Genomic DNA, 18385 nt, shown 5'->3' on the forward strand with positions numbered 1-18385 from the left:
GTTTTTAGACTTGCAAAGGCAGTGCCTGTTCATAAGTATTATCTTGCTCTTTCACATCCTTTCATTAAGTGTTTTCATTAAGGCTTCATTCTGTAGTCGGCCAAGTCTGATTTTTAAACAATGGAATATAACAGTGTAATTGCATGTTCTAAATCATAAACATATTTGGACTACTGATTCAAAAAAGACTGTCATCTCCTTCACACTGTCCAGTGATGTAAAGTGATGGCAGGTACCTTGCTGCCTTGGAGGAAAAGCTACCAGCTCCTCTTTTTCTCAGCACTGTAAGCCAGTGGTTCAGTGTGTCCTTTCACAAAGTAGGGGTAGCTAAGGCCTATTGACTTATTAATTGTCTCAATGCACAGGTGACCACTGAGTCATTGAATGTGCATAAGTGGTGTTAGCTTTGGTTATTTCCTCTCTCAAGTGAAAGAGGCAGAAAAGGTCCCACTGGATTTCAGGTACCATAGAAATTTCCCATCTTCTCTGACGTGCTGCACCTTTAGCTCATTACTAAGAAAAGACTTGCAGAGCAACCTGGAATATTGAGATGGCAGGGAATGGACAAGGAGAATTCTGCCCTAATGCACTCATTAATGAGTGGGGAAAGACAGAAGAATCAGAACAGTGAAAGAAAACAAAGTTTTGCATGAAAGACAAGGAAAGTTAGCAATTTTTACAAGCTGCAAGCTCTTTAGGAAGTCATAAATGATGTGAATATCAACCATACAGCACCTGAGTCTGTGTGAAAGAAATAGCACAGTCCTCATCAGGCATTCCTAATGAAGGACAAACTTGGTTCCCAAGTCTAAATCATTGTATTTCTCCTACCAGGTTTAAAAAACTGGTGTCCTAGACTAGTCTCCAGCACATCAAAGAACCAAATACTATACACTGTGTTCATGCAGTGCTACGGGCAGTTTAAGATCATAAGAGGATTTAATGAGAAGCACATTTGGTCATTTATATATTTGTTGCATATGTTGCCCACATTTCCCAACTCTTCTGTACAGTTATCAGCCTAAGAGGTTAGAACAATCTGACCATGGTGGTAGGTCATGTGGACCAAAAATTATTGTAATCTGTTTCATAAATCACCACAAAAGAAAGGGCAGCACACTGTAAGAGGTCTATATCAATATAATCAGGTGAGATTTCTGGTTTTTCTCTTTTAATAAACTGCAAAATTCCTTAGTGTGCACATCTACCCTAAACAGATGTTTCTGGTAAATTTAAAATTAACAAAAATGGTAGGATATAGATCTATCAGTGCTAGTTGAAATAATTTTTTCTGCAGAAAAAAATACATGCATGAAACTATGGTGGGTTGACCATAGCTGAATGCCAGGTGCCTACCAAGCTGCTGTCACTCTCCTCCTGCGCAGGACAGTGTGGGGAGAAAATAAGGTGGAAAAAACCTCATGGATCAAGATCAAGGCAGTTTAATGAAGCAAAAGCAAAGGGTGCTCACAGAAGCAAAGGAAAACAAAAGATTCATTCTCTACATTTCCCGGGATGTAGGGTTTCAATACACTGCCGATTGCTCTGGAAGGCAAACATCACAATAATGAGTGCCCCTTCTCCTCCTCCTTTCTCGTAACTTCTGTTGCTGGGCAGACATCTTATGGTACAGAATATCCCTTCTGGTCAGTTTGGGCTCAGCTGTCCTGCCTATGTCCCCTCCCAAGATCTTGGCCACCCCCCACCCCCACCCCCACCCTCCCTACCTGCTGGCGAGGGGGGAATGTTGGAGGGACAGCCTTGGTGCTGTGCAAGCACTGCTCAGCAGCAGCCAAGTGGCTGGTGTGTTATCGGTACCTTTCTCTCACTACCTATACAAAGCACAGCGCTATGAAGGCTGCTATGGGGAAAATTCACTCCATCTCAGCCAGATCCAATACAGAAACTGTAAAAATAGAGTAAGTAAAAGGTGATAGGTCCTATCATCAGTCATTGAATACATGATCATTTATTTAAGTAAGTAGTTTTTGACAAGTATGATAGAAATTAATCATTGAATGTGTAGAGAAGATGACATCTACTTTGTGCAAGGAAAAGCACTCATTTACTCCACCACCAAAATTCAAAAAAGGAACACCTCTAGATTACCAGATGTCATTGAAGATTATGCAGCCTTTTGAGGATCAGTTCATTGTTCCTAAAGAAACATGATAATTTGTTCTGGGAATTTGAAACTACCACATGGAGCTACACAGATATTTTTAAAAAAACTGTTGCAAAATGTTCACTTGAACTTATGTGCAGCAAATCTGAGAGAAACCAAAAAAGAGACTCACAGAGAGGGAAGTAAACTGCAACTTGATCAATCTCTGAAAATTTAGTAGGAGATGTAAAAAATACATTGCTAGGAAAAAGGTTCACAATATAGTAAGTGAGCTGATGCTCCTTTTGTATGTAATCATTGTTCTGAAGAATCTAAACAGAATATTATCATTTGAAGAGGATTCACATTACAAATAAGGCTATCAAACCAGTGCCCAGATCAAATGTATGTGGGTTACAAGTAGGTTACATGAGAAAAGTGACAAAAAAGGAAAATAAAGCAGAGATATTAGAAAAGCAGTTATGATCTTCCTGGCAGGAACATAAACTGCACTACATTTTTAGAGCTTTATTTCTATATAATTATAGAACTAAACCAACACCTTTTGTTTAAACTAAACTAAACACCTTTTGGAGTGTGTGTTTGTGATGTTTTCTAGTTGGTGATTGTTTCTGACAATCAATCCATTGTATGTTTAGACAAGTTCATTTCTAAAGGCTAAAGGAAAAAAAGAAATATAATTGGTCAGAAAATTTTGTTCATACTCCTATAAATACATAAGTTATTTCAATCATAGTAATAGTTCTCATTCTAATGAAAATCTGGCACATAGGGCTCCATTTAAACTATTTTTGAAATATTAGCAGAGCTAAATTCACTACAGAGAATAGTCTGTGGTGGGCTGGAAAAGATTCATAGTCAGAAATAGAACAATGTTGCACATGTTGGATACATCTTTTGTAAGTGTAGGAGGACAGCAGGTAACTTCAAAAGCTTAACAACTATTTCCTGTGATCTTCCTTTGTAATCAGTTGAACAGGTTTCTCCCCCAACAAACCATAGGTCTTACTTTCCTTTGGTTTGGATCAGAGATAATGCGACACTTTAGGTCTACCACTTTAAATTTGTGTGAAAATATTACTATTCCACTGGAATCTACTGGAAGAACCAGCTTGTTGCTTGCTAGATTTTTCATGCTCCTGGAGGAACTTCTTAGACTACATCCTGGAAACTCAAGTACGTTTTCCTCATAAGTTTTATAAGGCCAATACAAACTTTTATTCCACTAACCTAACTTCCAGGCTGTAGAATCAAACCTCAAACTGTTTCAAGCCTCTACTCTATGTGGCTACAACATATATTCTAGAAGCATATCCAGCTTTGTTTGAAATTTGTATTAGCTGAAGACTTTCAACATATGTCTGGGTATCTTTTTCTAACAATTAACTGTACTGATGTCTCATCTTCCTGGTTTCAGTCTTCAAATACAAGATCATCTTTTTTCTTGTACTAGCCATTAAGTTTAATTCACTTCCTCACATATATTCCTGTAGACCAGGACTGAGTTAGATTGATTGATTTATTGATTGATTGGCTCATTGATTATACCAACTTTTGGGTTCACAGGAATGCTATAAAATAAGTTTGTGGGGTTTGTTTGTTTAATATTCTTTCATGTCTATCATGTAAAACTCTTGCCAATGCTTTAAGGTTTCCTGTAAAGAGAAAACACCTTAACTACACACAAGTGTTCCAGTAAAAGCATATTTCAGTGAATGCCATGAGTGAAGCAGTCTCTCCTGTTTGATACTTACTTGCTTCCGTATCCCAGGATTATGCTCACCCTTTTAGTTACAGAATTTCACTCTTCATTTCATTAACTAGTTTGACCCTTAATTCCCTCTCAATGTCACTGCAATCCAGAATGCAGCTCTTCTCATAAGTATGACCTACATTCCTATTTCCTGGTTTCTGAACCTGGTTTTGGCTACATTGAAGCTTCAGTTACTCAAGGGAATCTACATTTTAGACCAACAGCTCATCCCATCATAATTTAACATTCCACATACTTTCATGTCATTGCTAATTTTTAGCAACGTCCAGAAAACTTATTTTCTTGATAAATATTGCTAAAAGTATTTACTTCACCAAGCCAAGAATAAATCTAAAACATCACTGGTGGAGAAAAAATCCTTTGTGGATGATTATTTCTCATTTACAGTAACTTTTGTAGTCCACTGGTGAGTTAGTTCTTCATCCATTTGGCTTGATTTTATATGCATTTTTCTTCATTTTTCTTGCACAGATAATAAGGTTCAAATTTAATTGTCTTTTTTCAAAGTACTTCTAGTTTAAATGCAGTGTATTTACTTATTGTTTTTCCATTATAAGAAAAAATGTCACGCGTCATTTTGAACTAAGAGATGCACTATCACCAGCTTAACTGTTTTCAGATTCTTTTGGTAATTTTCTCACATTCACTGACCATTACTGACCAACTCAAAGACTTGATTTCATTTTATCATTTAGTTTTAACATTGTGAGTATCCAAAATTTGCCAATGAATGAGTTTATTCAGAGGGAATCATCATTCTTGAAGTGACCCATATTAGGGAGAAATGACAAAACAATGAACAAAGACCAACCACAGTTCCTTTAAGCATGACCACCTTAAAAATGTAGAATGCTGGTAGTTTGCAATGTCTCAGCCTCTTGCACGCAGGCACAGTTCAATGAATTACAGCAACAGGAAAATATTGAATGACTTATTTTTTAGTTATGGGATACAGTTCTGCAATGTGTCAAATTTTCAAACACAACTTTTTGCCATAGGCCTTAATTAAGTCAACCCTTCCAGTCTGAGTGGCACAGTGTATAGCAATATTTCCATATAAAATGTGTAAAAAGATAAAAAGATGTAACTACAGGAAGTGTAATTTTCATAGAAACACTGCACATTTTTTCTCCTTGTTTACACTTCACTTAAAACCACTATGACATATATTTACTGAAGTATTAATAGGTCTGACAGTGAATATATAAACTAAAAGAAATCATCTGGGGAAGGAGGTAGAGTGAATTACTGCCTTCTCTGTGGTATAGCATATCACCTGACCATATAATGGTGAATTGACTGTGTAAGTTAAAAAAGAAGATACATATAAATCAGAAAAATTCTTTGTCACATTGTAAATGCGTATCATGTCGTCTTACCTTTCAAACAAAACATGAAACTCTCTGCTACCATTCACATAAAATATGGTGATACTGGATTATTTAGCTTTTCAGATATTTCATCAGCAAGAAAGGTTTTTTGAGACAGAATAACCAATTGAATTAATTCACATTTACTGCTTGCTTTCTTGCACACATAAATCACAGATTCAAGGGAAAATGAAGTGCAAGCCAACTTTTTCTCTCAGCTTTAGGCACACAATCTTCAGCCTTTCAAAAGGCAATGAAAAATTTAAAGTTTAGCCATCATTTCTTTGTGCCAGTTTTAATTCTTTCCAAACACTTGTATGTCCTAATGTTTTTTTAAAAAATATATTTTTACAGCATATTTTTGTACTAAAGAAGAAGGAACAGTTTTCCCTTTTGTAAATGTAACCTCCCTTTCTTTTAAAGGTAGTGTTTTTATTAGGACATGGCAGCAACAATGAAGTAAATTGTAAACATTTATCATCTAAGCATTGCGTTTATTGATTTTCTCATATAGAGTACTTTGGGTACGTATTGATATATGTTAGTACCAATGAAAAATGAAAGGTTATAACAGTTCACTGACTCTGGATCATGCCACATGAGAGCAAGAAAACTTGGTTATAAAGTGCCCAAGTTAGGCGTGATCCATTTATTGTGTTTTAAATGCACACTTTGAACCTTAAATAATGCTAAGGGACAAGTTCATCTCCTGGTGTAGTCCCACTGAAGTGAGTGGAATTGCACCAACAATTCAGTTTGTCTCACCGGGCTTGTGCATTTCTGCTTGTACTTGTCATAGTTTATTGTTAGACTTCCTTCAATAACTATGAAGGATGTTGGCATCATAATCCAAATCATAGAATATATCATTAAAAAACATAAAGGCCATATAAATAAGAATATCACCCATCTTCTACAGCCATGAAGGGAAAGCAGTTTCTATCTATTTATCATCTTAAAGCTAAGTCTGGTAAACTCATTGTTTTTCCCATTGCAATGGGAAGATGGAAAGTTCCCAGCCATTCTGCCTGTGACTTGTCTTTACTTGAGCAATTTCTGTAAAGATCAGGCAAAATTCTGACCAGGAGGTTTCCCCTGTGAAGGGAAGAAATGGTCAGAAATTACAGACCAGGAAAGTATACAGGACTGTGATTTTTTTTTTTTGTAGAATTATGTTATCTTAGCAGAAACAGTATTCAACCTATTCTTCATGACATTTAATGCTCCAAGAGTCATGTCACTACACCGGAAAAACTCTCTAGTCCTCCCTCTTAGGAAGTGTTGCTTCACACTTTCTATAGTACATATAATAAACACAGTGTTCCCCTACAAAATTTGCACGTGGTGGGCAAGGAGAAATGCTCTGCTTACTCTCAAGAAACCACTTGAGTGAAAGCTAGCTTATCCTTCTGTTGTCCATGAATATATGTATATATCTATACAGGGACACAGACATTATTGTGATGGGAATGTTTAAAAGACAGACAAAACAGAACAGTTTTAAAAACCAAACTACTAATTCATTCATTAATAGCACACTACTTGCAAATGTTTAATTTTCACACATTATTAATTTTCATCAGTACATATACAATACTGTTGATCATAATACTTATGCATTAAATGATATACAAACACAGATATCTGATATTGTTTAGTTAGCACCAATGGCTGTGGTCCTTGGTGATCCTTGTTCATTAATTTTTCTCACTTAGGCTGGATGTTTTTACACAGCTAGCTATGCTTTTGATATTGCTTATCTCCTTTTCATTTGTCTTCCCAGCCATCTAGCTTTTTCCTTTGGAAACTTCTTGTTACTTGAATACTTTCTGTGTTCAGCTATACTAATACTCATTTTTCTCATTGGTGGTCACATCGCTCACATGTATATAAAATGACATTTGCAGTATTACAAAACAGATACATTTTTAGTTACACTATTTTTAATACACTTAGATTCATGTTCAAGTCAAGTTAATATTAATTATAATGTAATTAGTGCACTTTTATAGGTGTCATATGCCTTTGTTCTGGCTGCATCTCAGTGAAAGTAAGTTACCTCATGTCTACTGTGGGATGAGTGTAGATTTTTGGATCACTACCATGTTAATGCTAGTGTACAGCACATCTATGCTTCAGCTTGCTTTTATTCCAAGCAAAGCACACAGAATGTTGCTGGTGAAAGAAAACATACTCCAACTTCATATCTGTCTTTCTCCAGATTATAAATGGTATTTGATTATCCAGTCATATCTGATTTTTTTTCTTTAAAATTACATTAAAGTCAAACCAAATCAAGTCTTTGCTTTTCAGTTGTGTAGATCGGCAGTGTCACTGCCAATGAACCATCCTCAGACACCTCTTGTAACAAATCTCAAAACTGGTGGAAAAATGGCATCAGAGAGCAGTCAAAGCTTCTGTATTCTCTGTCACTTTTTGGTATTCAGTGCCAAATACTAGGAAAACGAAGACAGAAATCATAAATGTAGTTAACAATACACACAATTTGTTGCTATTGAGGTGAACTGATGTTTTTCAGTGGCTGTCATCCACTTATATTTTCCTTTTCTTTACCAAGTATTATGCACTTTAACACCTTTGAAATGCCTTAGGCTCTAAGCAAGTTTACCAGGAGGTATATTTAATTCCTATCTTCACATCATATTTTTCACCAGGAAGAATGAACAAGCCCCTCCAGGCGCCATGAGAAAGCTTTAATTTACCAGTGATACAAAGCATCTGGTCCTTCCTGTTAACTTCAGCTATTAGCTTCAGCTGATCACAGGAAATCTTCAGACCTAAGGTTTTTCTGTAGTTCAGTACAGTTACATTCATTTCATAAATACGTATCTGTATGTGTGTACTTTTGCTTTTCTTGCTTACATCCAGAACAAGGAAAAGACATTGAGTTTCTTACCTCAAAGAAGCTATCATCAAAGTTTCGTAGGAGATGAATGACATTAGTCACAGGCTTGTCCCTAACACATCTTTATTGAAATTTTAACAATGACAAGGTTATCTTAAAGAATCCTTGAACGTTATGGCACAAGAACTACACTTCTCCCCTCTCCTATCTAAACTGATTTTGCATTTGTTCCAGACCTATGACTGCATGTATGCACACACATAAAATTCTGAAAAAATATCTTTGAGACTCAGTAACATAACTTCCTGATGAAGCGTGCAGAATTTGTATGTTGAGTTGAGAGAAAATGCCCATTTAGAACACATCAGCTTAGACTGAAAACACAGTAGGTTGAATAATGCCTTGAACTTCTAAATTGAGATTAGATTTCATTCACCTAAAGCAGCAGTCGCAGCTATGCAGACATATTGTTTCCACCAGATTTTCTACCTTTCCCTCAGAATAGAGAAAGGAAAAAAGAATTCTGTTAGGAATTTCAATGTTTTTGTATAGGTTGGTTTGACTAACACATAATTGCTAATGCTGATTCACTATAGATTTGTTTCTAGTGCAGGGGCAAATGCTCTTGCAAGTGTGTATGGGTGTAATTTACATTGCCACTAATTTATATTTTACTCTGTAGCCCCTAGGGAAAATTCTCATTTTAAAAAAAATCTGGCAAAGATCTACTTTACTATCAGTTGTCACACAAATCTCTCCTTAGAAGCTACATTTACTAAAGACAACTGTGAAAAATAGCTTAGAGAAAAAGTTGGGGGGAAAAAAAGCACATCTTTTCTAGAGGAAGCAAAGAAAACAGAGAGAATATATCATGGCCAAAAAGACTGATTTGTCATTAAGTCTTAGCAGGTGGAACAATATACAGATTTATTATCCAAAATTAAAATTGTCAGATAAAGTACACAACATTCTAGCTCAGTGGATTATAGTAATCTCTTTGATTTCAATGTAATTTTTTTAATTAAGATGATCTAGCTCAAGCAGAACTAGATAGCACAGCCAATTAAGATTTATAGACAAAACTTTATGTACAACCACAAGGTGCACAATCAAGTATTTTGCTGTTTTAGTTCATTACCTCATTTGCCTTTGCAAGCTGTAGTTTGGCAATGCATAATTTGCTCATTGTGAAAAATTCTGACGCTTGAAATGCGAACAGTATTTTGCCTCCTTATTGAACACCCAAACAGGTTCCTTCTTTTGCTGTTTTAGTTAAAAAGACTAGAAAGCTTAGTGGGCAAAGGCATCTTGGACAATTGTCAGCAACAAAACATGTAAAAGGTAATGTACATAATATGTCTCATGCAAGAAATGACTGAAGCAAGCAAAATTACTCTCCATCATTGCTGAAGCTTATATGGTATGTACAATTTCACAGCACTAAGGTCTTGTCCTTGTTCTCTCTGTTTATCTTTCTAAGTCTCTCTCTGTCAGATAAAAATCCTAGAGGATAAGAAGTTACGTATTGGCCTGTAACTGTTAATGTTTGTTTAAAAAATTTGCAAACTCTTTTTGTTTTTCCAGGAAGTTAAAATGATATCGTTGCTGAAGTTGTAGAAAATCCTCATTTTACAAGTGAAACAGGCATCATTATTATTTTTTTTCTTTACTCTGCAAAGCAAAATGCAGGACCATACTGAATTAGCTGTTAACACTACTGGAAAACTTCACTTTTTTTAGTCAAGACAAGGCACAGGAACGACTGATATTTGCTGCCACCTACTTTCAGAGGACTCCGCAGACCTTTGCTCTTTCCCATGTCTATGTAAGGAACACAATAATAACCAAAATCAACAATAAAAAGAAAAAAACCCCCATAATTTACAGGGAACATATCTTCTGGGTTTCCTGGGAGTCTTATCATTTGTGTATGTCTTCCAGATTGTAAACCCTGTAGGAAATTGATTGCTTTGATATCTGTGTGTTGTGCAGGGTCAATGGTACAGTCAACGCTTGAGTAAACAAGCAAACAGTGGTCAAATGCAATCGTAAAAGACATACAAATAAATATATAATATGTATGTATCTCTATCTTTGTATGAATAATGTCTAGGAGCTCAAACCCCATGTTTTCTGTCCCATCAGTGGTTTGACCCTAAAATGACATTATGCTTTCTGGAGAAACTTCTTGTTTTTTTAAATGAAAGATGGCGATGAAGAATCAGTATTAATACCCCTGATCTGTTTGGGATAGCATTCAGCTTGATAAGTCTAGTTGTTTTTAATGAGGATGGTAAAATTTTAAAATCTATTTTCAAGGACACTGACATTAATATAATTTTATCCACCTACAATTCTGTATAGAGTGTTTAACAACAACAACAAAAGTCCTGTGAGAAGAGACATTTCCTTTATCATTATCTGAACATTGTATTTTTAAAACTGTAGTCAAAAGCTTTAGAAGTCATGGATAGTTTCATTGAAGAATACAATGTCCTTGGAGGTTTTTTAGTACATCATCTTGTGATATATTGCATCAAAATGTAAAAGAGACAAGTGAAATAGAAAACTGATAACTTTAAAGCATGATCATCTAACATCCACCATTATGTGTTCATTCCTCAGACAGAAGATATCTCCTGAGATCATTCTACAAGCAAGACAAGAAAAATCAGTGTAAGACTGGACTACCTGGTGTATCTTCTCCATTTTGTTATTCAAGTGTGACTGCTGTACCATTCACTACTGAGGAAGTATCAGAAAACCATTATAAACCATTTGGTTTATGTCTATCATTGAATCATATTTCAATTACTTTGTTTGAAATGTTGTATATAGGTGGACAAAACTTCAGGTTCTGTTTTCTTTGCAAAACTTCAACCAGAAAATTCAGCTTCACTCTAGTTCTCAAAAACCAAACTTGGGAAAACTAGATTTATTGATAATTTACAGGATAATGCCTACGTGTCAAATATGTATTCTGTATTTCCTCTGAATATTCCATTCACATTCTAGCACATACAAATACCTCTAAACCCCCAGTTTTCAGCTTTACGACAGCAAAGGGTTTTCAGTTTTTAGTGCCCAAATAATTTGAAGATGGTACATTCCCCCCAAACTGACAGAAGACAGAGGCTATACTTGTGAATCAATTGAATGATATGTTTTCATCCCATGGAATGTAATTGTCTTTTCTAGTAAATTCTATTTTCAGGGACTCTAAACCATGACTTCTCTCACCACTGGGAAATCTCCACCCTGCTGTCTTCTACAGGGGTACAAATGAGGAAAACGAATATGCTTGACTGAATCGAGGAAGAGCATAAATTGGTTGGGGACATGAGGGAAGTAACAATTCTTGTCCAGGCAGAAAACATGAGGGAGGTGAAGAGATTTCATTTGGAAACAGGTAGGCAGGTCAGTTGCAATGGTACAAGTCATGCCAAGCTAAAGCTGTCTTTGGGCATAAGCAATGTTAATGAAGGCTCAGAGCTCTCATTCTCCATCTGCTTGCTCATTAGGGGAACTACTGAAGTTCTACTGGCTAAAGCTTGGCTTGCAATAAGTGGTGGAGCTCCTAACCCAGTATTATGCAGCCCGTGCCAGTGCTAAATGCTTAGTACATTTGTGAGGCCCAGCTGCCCGCAGCTGGGCTAATGATCTTTGCATACAACAGGGTGCTGCTGGAATTTTTGGTGAGGCAATACCAAAATCTCAGCCTGGAGCATAAGGTGAACTTAATGTTTTTGTATTTATGTGTTGGGAAATAGCTTTTTTTTTTTACTTCAGCTGGTAGAATAAATAGTTATTAAGATTATGCCCTGGAAATCAGTGCATTTGGATGCCTTCTGTCCTTAAATCTATTTTCAGCACAAGAAGCACCACTATTGGCAATATGGAGCTCTAATAGAGATACTCCAGTTACAGTTGCTGGAATCCCCAAGACCTGCCAGTTATACGGTAAACAGCAAAAGCTTTAACCCATATGAAAACTAAAACATAGGAAAAAGTACACTCACTTTTGGAAAGAAAAAAAGGTAAAGCAGTTCTATCCCTAACTCAAGTTTTTAAAAAATGCTAGCAAAGAACTGCTTCAGCAGTGGGGTAGACTGCTTGGGGTCATACACAATGCTTGGCAAAATAAAGCTGACATTGATCTAGAGGACATTTTTGACAGATGAATTTGCTACCCTGCTTGACTCTTGCCATTTTTTTGTTGTATGGGATAATTCACCACTACTGGCTGTACAGAGCCACTAGGCTGCAGTTAAATATCATTGGCAGGACTTATCAGTCCAGAAATGTTTTTTGCACCTGTAATAAAAAGAGTAGCAGTATGAAGAAAAAGCATTGCTGAAATATTGTATCTTTTACTAAATATATATAATGGTATACATCTATATGTCGTATATTTTGTGTATGTGGAGGAATAAGGAAAAGGTTGATAACCCAGATCTTAAAGGCACTTAATGGGAATGAAAGTAGCTTCCTATAGTTGAGTTCTAAGGTTGGATTTGTCCCTTTTGGCACAGAGGGATGCAACTTCTCAGAGTAAGTTCCTGGGTTCCTTTGGGGAGTAACTTTTTGAAATTGTTTTTTTAATCCTTCATCAGTAGGTACAGGAAAGGGCAGGTAAAGACCATCTGGAGAAGCCAGCTTTAATTTATTGTGAACATTTCCTCATCAAAATCAGAGAAAGACTACCTTGAGCCTTCCCCATCACTGTGTTTTACCTCACCTGCTTTTCAGTCAGTTCAGTCTCCCCTAGGCTTCCTGGAGCAGAGATCAGCCTATACCACACTACTTTGGTCTCATTTCCCACTACGGAAATCTGCTTTATAGTAGGAACTGGGTTTAAAAAGGGAGGGGCAGACAGATGAAGACAGAGAAATATAAATCAAAAAACTTATAATAGGTAATATTTTAATGAGTATTCTTGATGTTCTGTAGACCAGCCACAGTTTGAATGTGGCTTTCAAACGTGACATTAACATTCAGAATTGCCCATAAGAAAATGCATGATGTTAATAGTTTTTGAACTGAATAGGTAAATATTTGATGCCAGAGGATAGAGATTAAGTGGTCTGCAGCATATATTAATTTGGTAACTTTTTTATATTTTCCTGTTCGTTGCTTTCTGCAGCAACCTTCAGTTTCACAGGATGTACAATGTGTTATTATAGATAAATAATGCTGTAGAAATGAATTCATAAAAATATAAATAATATACGATAACACGTATAAATTACAGTAGTACTACTTTGTGCATAAACCCTTTTTTGGCCTACAATTTAAAACACAGTTTTAAGAATAGTTCTTTAATGCATTTTTATATTTGGCTGATGCTCTTTTTCTGTTTTACATGTGTGTTGTATGTGGTACAATTACACAACAAAAAAACCCCAAACCCCAAATAGATTTGCATCTTCTGGCATCTTCTGCTGTAGAAATATTTTATTAGTCCAGCAAAGCACTTAAAAACTGTAAAAGCTAAACATTATTCAGAGTAATGTCATTGAGTAAAAATATTTGGTACATTCTTTTGAGGTATTATACATTCTATAGTTACTATCTATGAAGAATAAAAGGGTATATCTTTAGTTTGTGCAAAATAGTATGACTCTCCTGACATCCTTCAAATTGCACCTATTCACACCATCTCAGTATCTTATGTCAGATAAAACCTATCTTTGGTTAAAGAATATATGTGTGTGTGTGTCTATATATTTTACAGAAGTCCACAAGTACCTTAAATGTTCTGAAAATGCTAGAAGAAACAGATCCAGAACTCACATCTAAATATAATGAAAACAGTCTAAAATACCTCATGAAGTTCAAGTCCCAAAGTGGTAGGAAAATAATATTTCTAAGCAAAGGCTTGTGACCACCTCATGATTATAAACCTGCTGGCAATGAATTTTCTCTTTAGAACATGACCATTTTCATCTTCTCTTACAAACCCATATGCTAAGATTTTTTTTTAGTATGTTTTCTTTACTGAAGTAAGAATGTGACAGTCATCATAAAAAAAAAAAAAGAATAAAAAAGAATAAAAAATTCTCACATGTGTGAAGTCCTAAGTTCCTGTACAGCACAACTGCTCTAAAAAGAACAGCCCGCTGAGCTCTGGTATAGTGATACTAGTGTTAGGGGTTAATGAACAGCCTCAGTAAACTTTTGAAACTGCAGTGAGAAGCCACAAGAAAAATGCATTGTCTTACCGTTAGTACACATTTTTTTCTTCCATGTCTTCCACTTGAGAAGCGCAAAGTTCATCTTTCTTTGCCCACTAAATGCCATGTTCCTTTGCTGCAGTATCATGGAGAGTCAAAAAGCATGTGCAGACAGCTGGTGCTATACTCTTTCTTTGCCATAAATGGGGAACACTGGATGTCTAACCTAAAGCCTGAGCTTCAGTCTGTCACTAGAAAAATCTAGTCATGGCATGTTAGACAAAGAGCCTTTGGGATTTTCCTAATTTTGTTGGGGAAATGACCTGAGTAGAACTAATTTTCCTCCGGTGCTACTTGATCTGGATCAGGTGTCCAAGCTGTTTAGTTTTCTAACTACATGAAGAATTTTGCTGGTGCATGGGAAAGAACAGTGAGGGGCTGAGAACAAGGGACCAAGTGGAAAAATGAGGCAGCTTATTTTGATGTCAGCACTAGTCTATGGCCTCTGTTACGCTGAGTATGACACAATGCCCTGGTGTGGAGTCACACGGGGAACTGTTTGTGTATATGACAGCCTGATCTGAGAAGAAAGAGATTTCCTAAAATTGCACACAAAATTTTATATCTTGCCAGGGAAAAATTTCTGACTTGGGTCTCATTAGCTTCTTAGAGAAAACTGAAGAATTACCCCATGTACTTTAGTTTTAGTATTTTGCTCCTTCTACACTTTCTTCTACATTCTTTCCTCTGCTTTAAATTAAACAATTTTTTTCCCCCTCCTTTCTTCTTTTAGAGTTTCTGATAAAGAACTAGGCTTGCGGGTTATTGCAAGTACATTCCAACATCATGAAGATTATTTCTGTGATACATCAAGACAAGAAATCTCAACGACTACAGCATAAACCTGTGTTTGAAATTAGATTTATCTGGCCTTCTGTCAGCTTCAGAGCTCTCCACAGTAATGTTTCAGTAACTTCTACAGGGATGATGCAGCTCTGATGAATAATTGCTAGAAGACAGGTTTAAATGTGGAGTAACTCTCTCAAACCATCATCATCCCTGTAGCGTGAATTAAAGTTACTGGACAAGAAGCTCATGTGCTATCAGTAAGGATTAAGGCAGGCTATATGTATGAAAAACATGATTTTTTTTCCTGGAACACAACTGGTTGAAATCTGCTGCTGTGTATCAGTAACTGCACCACTTCAAAGCATAGGGACAGAAGGGCTCAGTAACAATATATTGTGTCACTGTCCAATTAAGAAAAGCAAAATAAAGTTCCCAAAATAGCTTTCAATTAACACTTACTACTTGCCATAGTATATTTAGTTTCTTAAAGGGCCATTAATTGTTAATATACTGCAATTAGCCCTTAAGCATGTGATTAATATTCTGTTAAATGCTTATTTAATGTTATTTGGCATTCATTACCAATGAATAGATATTTAATTGAAGGCTGCTTCCTACTTAGCAGAATGGCTGATCTCCTTTTGCCCCTTCCATGATTACTTTCTGCTATTTGTTTTTCTTCAGACCATTGCTTTTAAGGTTGTAGAATTATTATTCTCCTTGTAGTTCACTCGGTTAAGCAGAAAATAATCAGGTTTTTAGATCATAACACCTATTCAGGTAAGTGTGCTGGGATTATAGATGCATCAAAGCACACCAAAATTTGTTCAGCAAAATACGTCTTAATCCCCAATATACAGGGTTTGATGAAAGAAAGTAAAAATTTCATTGCACCTTTTTTTTCTTCTCCCTCCTCCTTTGTTCCCTTCCTCCACTCCCTTCTTCCCCAGCATCACAGCTCTAATAGATGGAAGCAGGGCAAACAAGGCAGAGAAAATACAGCAGCAAATAGATATGGTAATATGATTGCCTTATGGAGAAAACTTTTAAATTGCTTTTCAATAAGATGAGCCTGTTTCTGCTGTGTGGTACACAAAGCTAATGCAGAATAGAGAAATGGTGTGAGCTACACATCAAATCGTAGGGTCAATGGCTGGACTTGATGATCTCAAAGGTCTTTTCCACCCAAAATGATTCAATGATTCTATAACACTCTCATGAGGCTGGCACCCTATCAGTTGGCATTTACATTCACGATTGTCCTCTTTCAGTTTAAAATCAGATAGCTTAAAAGGAAATTATCAAGCCAATTGCTGCATGCCCAACTTGAGATACATAAAAGGAGACCAGTATTCAACAGCAGCAATAGCCTACACCTTGAAAATCCAGCCACCTCAGAAGCCTTTTCTGTTCTGTAGGCAAAAATGACTGATCACTAGGCATAATATAGTTTTGAAGGGCCATTAGCTGCACTCATGTTACTAGGTGGTCAATAAGCAAGCAAAATCACTAAAATATATTTCAGACTGCTGAAGTTTGAATATATTCACTTGTCTATCAGAGTTATTATTTTAATTCAGAAAGAAGATGAGTAATAAAGAACTATGTAAGGAACAACATGATGTGAAAATATTCCCATTAATATTAATTTCATTTTACAACCAGCTCCTGCAGACGAAAAAAATATCTAGGTTATATATCATAAACAGTTAAAATGTATAATGTATTTATTAAAAATGCAATTATATACATATTGTTTAAAACTTCGTGAAAGCAAAGTGGTTTTCTTCCAACCTTGGTTCTCGTGCATATTCGCTTGCACCTTGAAGGAAAATGCCTACAAGAGAGAGAAATGTTCTTTCCATTGGCATTTGAGATTACTCCATGAAGCAATCTAGTTCATTCTTGCATTTTATAACAGTTTAAATTTTTAAAAAAAGGTCTTAATTAGAGCTCTACATCTGCCAGTATGTGCTGCTTTAAAAGGGTACTGAATTAACTTTTTGCATGAGTTTCCCTGTCCATTTCCTCACTGTTTTCAGAGGATCCAATGCTTCAATATTTTAAATTTCACTAAGCTCTGCTATTCAGCTGAAGAAATCTCAGAAACATTTCTGATTATCTTTGAAGACTCATGGGATGCTAGAAGGCAAACATCATGTTAATCTTTAAAGAGGTCAAGTACTTAGGAAAAAAAGAAAAATCAGAGAACTGACAATCAGAGGAGGTTGTTTCCATTCCTCAGAAGAATCTTGAACAAGTAATTCAGCTAACTATTTGCAAGACAACAAGGAATCAAGTGAAACCAAACCAATATTTTCCTTTAAATTTTGCCTAATAAGGATAATGATGAAAACAAAAGGTGTTACACATCATGACCTTTTGCAGTCACAATCCATTCTAAAAAAAAATCTAGGGAAATATTGTTCTAATAGAAGTACTGTTGGGTAGGAGTAAATTGCACTTAAAATTGTATCTATCGATGGTTAGTTGTAAAAATGGAAGAAAGCCTTGAATAGAATTAATTCAGGGAGATTTTAAAGTTCTTCACTGTTGTTCTTACTGATTAAAACAGCATATTTGTTAACATTCAAGAGCCACATGATGATAGAGGGGGCTGTATGGTGGAGATCAATATCAGAATTCAAAATCTTAGCAAACTGATGTCCTAAAGGGTAGAATGATGCTTAGCCAGTAAACAGTTTTTCTTTTAGGCAGGAAAAATTAGTTGTATAAACACAGGATGGGAAGCAACAAGATCGCTAAACAAGATGAGCTAAAGTGGAATAGAAACTGAACTAGAATCAACAATAACACCACCCTGTGAAAAAAAAAGTGAATGCTTTACTTGGATACATAGCAGGTGTTTTGTATGTTGCAGTTTTGATATGATCTTCTCACTCTGCTCAGACTTGTGGGGCCACTGAGTGAAGTCTGGGCATTCTGTTTTGAAAAGGTTGAGGACCACAGGCTAAAAGATCAGATATGGCAGGAACATGAACACTGCCTCACTCTGCCTGTGAGGGGCAAGGGAAAAAATCAGGATTTTATAGTTTAAAGGAGAAATAAATTAAAGGTTTGTATGGTTTACAAAAAGGAAAAGGAGGAACATGTTCTCCAGATCGGTGGTGAATATTGCTTCTCATAGTAATCCCATGAGATACTGTAACTTGAGAAAAAAAACCCAAAAAAAGTCTTTGAGGAAAAATCTCTCTAATCCTAAGGGTA

The sequence above is a fragment of the Falco biarmicus genome, chromosome 3 (assembly GCF_023638135.1).
Source record: "Falco biarmicus isolate bFalBia1 chromosome 3, bFalBia1.pri, whole genome shotgun sequence".
Taxonomy (NCBI): domain Eukaryota; kingdom Metazoa; phylum Chordata; class Aves; order Falconiformes; family Falconidae; genus Falco; species Falco biarmicus.